The 5615-nt window shown below is 42.5% G+C and overlaps 2 protein-coding genes across 3 annotated transcripts in view; one reads left to right on the top strand and one right to left on the bottom strand.

Moving 5' to 3' along the window:
- ZNF135 (zinc finger protein 135) overlaps nucleotides 1-5615 on the bottom strand; it is a 132795-nt gene that overhangs the window by 33611 nt on the left and 93569 nt on the right.
- The window catches only part of ZNF329 (zinc finger protein 329), a 13285-nt gene continuing 10568 nt past the window's right edge, over nucleotides 2899-5615 (top strand). Inside the window, exon 1 of one of the 2 annotated variants that reach the window (XM_012655888.1) lies at nucleotides 2899-2961. The gene's annotated coding sequence lies outside the window, so the exon portion shown is untranslated. The remainder of the gene's footprint in view (nucleotides 2962-5615) is intronic. The other variant, XM_012655890.1, reaches the window with a different exon arrangement.

The following is a 5615-nucleotide window of genomic DNA, read 5'->3' as shown; positions in this document are numbered from 1 at the left end:
TCAGTCAAACCGCAGGGCGAGGAGGGGCTTCCGGGACGCGCACATCCGGGTCCCGGCGCTCGCGCATGCGCACCCGCCCTGAACATGGCTGCTGCCGGCCGCCGGCAGTGAGTCTCGTCGCGCCCATCGACCTCTCGGTGCTTCGGTTTCCCCACAGCCTGAAGGACGGCGCGAGGGGCGGGAGTCCGCCGGGTCCTGGTGGGGCGGTGAGCGGCGCGTCCGCGGGTAGGTTTCGCGCGCGTCGTGGGCGCGTCGGGCCTGCCGGGCGGGGGTCTAGCCCGGGGCGCGGCTGTCCGTGCGGGTGTGGACGCCCCCGGCGGCGAAGCTGCCCGTGGGCCGGCGTGGGCGCTACCTGAGCGTGGGGCCTCCCGGAGCTGGTGTGGACGCCCCTGCTCTTCCCTTCGCGGCCCCGTGGGTTCCGCGCTCTCACCTCGAGCCCGCCTTCCACCGTGGCCGTCTTGCTGGGGGCCCGTTGGGCGTCCTGGCCCGGCCGCTGGGGCCTCCCCTGGGTCTGCCTGTTTGCTGCTGTCGGCTGGGAGGGATCTTCGTAGGTGTCCGCTGGTCTCTGACCGGACGGGCGACGTTGCCCTAGGGCTGTGCCCTTTTCCACCGAGTCCCGCCGGTGTCAGGTCGCCTGTTCTTTTTCCATCTGATATCTGCAAAATCACAGTTTGCTGCAGTTTCGGTGAGGACCGCGTTTTTCTGTTTAGTGGCCGTTTCACTGTCTTCCTTGGTTTAATTGTTTATTTCCTTTGGCCCTTTCTCTCCCCCTCCCCCGACATTTTATAATAAAAAGTGTTGTACCTATAGAAAAGCTGAAAGGCTTGTGTGGTAACAACCCGTTAACGTCTCCTAGACTTGCTGTATCCCGGATTTTTGCTTTTGTCCATCCTTTTAGCCATCCATTAATCCAGCTTTGTTTGGATACTTTTCAAAGTAAATTGCAGATATCACTATACTTCCCCTTCAAACACCTCACTGTGCTCAACGTGAATTAGACTTCAGTATTACTTTTTAAAAAATTTCTCAGCCAAAATTGACTTTAAGTGAAATGCATAGATCTTCATCGTACTATTGGATGAGTTTTGACAAATGCAACCTAAACCTTTATTGAAATTACCGTCACCCTGGAAAGATCCCTTACCCTTTGCCAATTTAAAAAATTTAGTCGTTAGTGACTTGGGCCTGTAAAAATCTGCTTTGAATGCTAAGCTTTTGTCTGTTTTTCTTTTCCTCACAACAAGTGACGTTTCTTCATTCTAATGCTTGTTTTCTCTCTCTACACCCAACTTTTTTGGAAACGTTTCATACCTACATAAAAGTTCCAGGAATAGTTTAGTGGATGTATGTAAAACATCCAGATTCTCAGGTTATTAGCTCTCTGCCACATTAGCTTTACCTTTGTCCTCTCCCTGTCTCAAGCACATCATATACTTTCTTTTTATATTTTACACACATACACAAATACATAGGGTGTGGCACATACAGGTGTGATAACACACTGTATTTACATAAACTTAGTTTTGTGGCTGAATTACTGAAAGTATGTTGTAGATGTCATGACAGGTCACCTTGGATCCCCTAAGAACAAGAACATTCTTAAAATGACAGTGTTATTATCATAGCCAAATACTTTATTATTAATACGGAACTCTATTTGTAGCCGGATTGGTTGTTTTGTATTTGTTTTGATCTAGGGTCCAATCCAGGATCATATGTTATTTTTTCTTGTCCTTTCTTTTTCTTTTTTTCTTTTTTTTTGAGACAGGGTCTTGCTCTGCTGCCCAGGCTAGAGTGCAGTGGCATCATCATAGCTCACTGCAACCTCAAATTCCTGGGCACAAGTGATCCTCCTGCCTCAGCCTCCCAAGTAGCTGGGACTATAGGCATACACTGCTACCGCCCGGCTAATTTTTTAATTTTTTGTGGAGACAAGGCCTAGGCTGGTGTTGAACTCCTGGCTTCAGCGATCCTCCTGCCTCAGCTTCCCAAAGTGCTAGGATTAAGGCACGAGCTACTATACCTGGCCCACGTTATTACATTTAGTTGTCATGTCTTTTTAGTCTCCTTCAAACTTAAATGGTACCCTCCTTTTTTGTTTTTTAAAAGACCCAGCTGGTTATTTTGTAGGTTGTCCCTCGGCGTTCAGTTGATATTCTCATAATTAAATTCAGGTTATCCATCTTTGGCAGGAAATTACCTAAGTGAAATCATGCTTTTCTTGGGGCATCATATCAGGAGGCACATGAGGTTGGTGGTGGTTAGACTTTGGTTCATGCAATCAAAGCGCTGTCAGCTGGGGTCCTCTACCTTTTCCCCTTTGTAATTAGCAAGCTGCCCTTGGAGTAGTATTTGTAATTCCTTGGTTTTTTAAAATTTTCTTTTAATCTTATGTTCATGGTATAGTATTCATTTTGATATAGTATGATGCTTCATATATTTTTATGTTTTGTGCTTCTTTGTATCGTTTAAAAAACTCTTCTCCACCCTAACTCAGTGATATTTTGTAGTTCTATATTTTATTGTAGTCATTCTAAATTTTTTTTCCCCCTCTTACATACTGTATAGGTCTTTTGTCCATCTGGAATTTATAAGCATCTGTGTGTGAGAGTGTGTATAAATAAGGATTTGTAATTATTTTCCCATCTGAAACGACAGTAAAAGAAATACCTACTCTTGCTGATGTGTGAGTCTACCTTTACCGCCTACCAAATTATCGTAGGCCTCCAAGTCTATTTGGGGCTCTCTTCCTTCTCATAGCTTCGTGGACTCCTTGGTTACTGAAACTTGAGGAGAAGCCTTGACTTTGGCAGAACAACTCCCGGTTCCTCTTCCTCCCTTCCTTTTGTTTTTTAAGGAGATGTCTTGGATATTTCAGGGGATGTCCTCGTCTATGTGAATTTTGTCATGTTCCAGTGAAATTCCTCCAGAATTTGCATCACGAAGGCATTGCTTCCACAGGTTAGTCTGCGACGGTGTGAGTTGTCATGGTTTCAGTATTGGGCCCTCTCATCTGTCTACTTAGTCCACCTCCCCATGTACCCAAGTGTCCTTTGAGGTCTTCAATAAACTTTTTCAAGTTCTTGCCACAAAGATACTGTATAATTTTTGTTAGCTTTTGTTTTCTATTTTGTATGGGATTTAAAATTTAAAATTTGTATGGGATTTAAATGTTTTTAATTGGTTATTTTAGGAAAGTATTGATTTTGGGTGTTGATAATTATTCAGCGGATGATTATTGAACACTTACTATGTGCCAGTTTTTGTGCTGGGCACCTAGACTACATACATAATAAGTAAGTAGACCCAAACTCCTTTCCTGATAGCGCTTATGATCTAGGGCGTCTTTTAACCTTGTGAACTCAACACATTTAAAAAAATAATTATCCGTTTAATGTGAAGTAAAAAAAAAAATAACTAGGTGTTGTGGCCACTTGGGAGAGACAGGATGGACCCCTGCCCAAAATATGGTTCTGATATTGAGACTGATAATGCCTGCCCCCCGACACCCTAACAGGGTAAATGTTTATTTGTGATAAGGTTTTCTTTAGAGAGCAAGGCAAGCTTCCCAGGCTAGTCCAAAAATAGCGTGAGAGAGCAGGACAAGGAGACTGGCCTTTTATTGTGATTAGAGAGTGGGGCTGGGATGAGGGTGGCCTTCCATTTGTTGGGGCTTGTGTGGTTTGAACTTCCCACCAGAACCAAGGAGGAAACACTCAGACACTCTTGTAAATTTGCCCAGATGTTGGGGGGAGGGAGAGAAAGGGGGATAAGGAGTAGTCTTGAAAGCTGTCAACAGTCATCAAAAATAGAGTACTGGGTGGGTTGGCTCATGCATGTAATCCAAGCACTCTGGGAGGCCGAGGTGGGAGGATTGCTTGAGCTCAGGAGTTCGAGACCAGCCTGAGCGAGAGTGAGACCCCGTCTCTACTAAAATAGAAAAATTAGCCTCGTGGCAGGTGCCTGTAGTCCTAGCTACTTGGGAGGCTGAGGCAAGAGGATTGCTTGAGCCCGGGAGTTTGAGGTTGCAGTGAGCTAAGATGATACCACTGCATTCTACCTGGGGCAACAGAGCAAGGCTCTATCTCAAAAAAAAAAAAAAAAAAAAGCTAAGATGATACCACTGCATTCTACCTGGGGCAACAGAGCAAGGCTCTATCTCAAAAAAAAAAAAAAAAAGAAGGAGTGAGACTCTTTATTATACTTGGTGATCAGATAGCTGACTTTATTAGGACAGGGTTAAAATTGGTGGCAGATGAATTCTTTCCGTTAATGAGTTTTGAACAAGTGAAGTAAATGTTATCCTAGGTGGTACAGAGAGATTGTGGGAGCCATGTGGATGGCCATGAATGGCTGAGGTCTGGCAACTATTGATTTCAAGTATCATCCAGACGCCAGGCCTTGAGTGTGTCCTTCTGCCCTTGAGAGGTGAGTGCCTGGAAATGGAATTCTATACAAGCTCAGCTCTTCCATATAAAAACTGTTATTTCTCCCATTTATGGTCTTAAAGTACCAGAAATATGCCATATGGGGTCTAGACCAGTGGTTCTGACCTTGACAGACTGAACACACATTTATTTTTTTAAACAGTTTTACTGAGATATAATTCATATGCCATACAATTCACTCTTTTAAGGTATACAATTGAGCGGTTTTTATTATATTCACTAGCTTACATATCCATCACCATAATCAATTTTATAATATTTTCATCAGCCCCCAAAAAGAAAACTCATACCCATTATCAGTCACTCCCCATTACCCTCATCCCTCTCAGCCCTAGGCAATCACTAATCTACTTTCTGTCTCGTGCATTTGCCTATTCTGGACATTTCATTTAAATAGCCATACAACACATGGTCCTTTGTGCCTGGCTTCTTTAACTTAAGCAGAATGTTTTCAAGGTTCATCCACGTAATAGCATGTATCTATACTTCGTTTGTTTTTATGAATGAATTATATTCCATTCTATGTATTTACCACATTTTGTTTACACATTCATGAGTCAATGGACATTTGAGTTGGTTCCACTTTTTGGATATTATGAACAATGCTATTGTGAACATTTATATGCAAGTATTTTTTTTCTTATGAACATAAGTTTTAATTTCTCTTGGGCTAGCCACCTAGGAGTAGAACTCATTCTAGACATCCTAGTGGCTATGAAGTGGCATCTCACTATGGTTTAGATTTGCATTTCTCTGGTGGTTAATGATATTGAGCACCTTTTCATTTGTTTTTTACCTATACGTATATCTTTGGAGAACTGTCTGTTCAGATCTTTTGTCCATTTATTATTAACTGGGCTATTGATCTTTTTGTTATTGAAGTGTACGATTTTTTTCTGGATACCAGTCCCTTATCAGCTTTGTGATTTTTTTAAATATATTTTTTTAATTTCAAAATATTAAGGGGCAGATATGTATTTACAAATATTTTCTCCCATTCTGTGGGTTGTCTTTTACTTTCTTAGTGACATTCTTTGGAGCACAAAAGTTTTTTATCTTGATGTAGTCCAGTTTGTCTCCTTTTAATTAATTAGTTAATTAATTTATTGATTACTTGTGCTTTTGAGGTTGTATCCAAGTTTCCAAAGATTTAACACCTGTTTTTAT

Source organism: Propithecus coquereli, unplaced genomic scaffold (assembly GCF_000956105.1).
Source record: "Propithecus coquereli isolate 6110/MARCELLA unplaced genomic scaffold, Pcoq_1.0 Scaffold490, whole genome shotgun sequence".
NCBI classification, from domain to species: Eukaryota; Metazoa; Chordata; class Mammalia; order Primates; family Indriidae; genus Propithecus; species Propithecus coquereli.
This window is presented reverse-complemented; position numbering and strand designations above follow the sequence as displayed.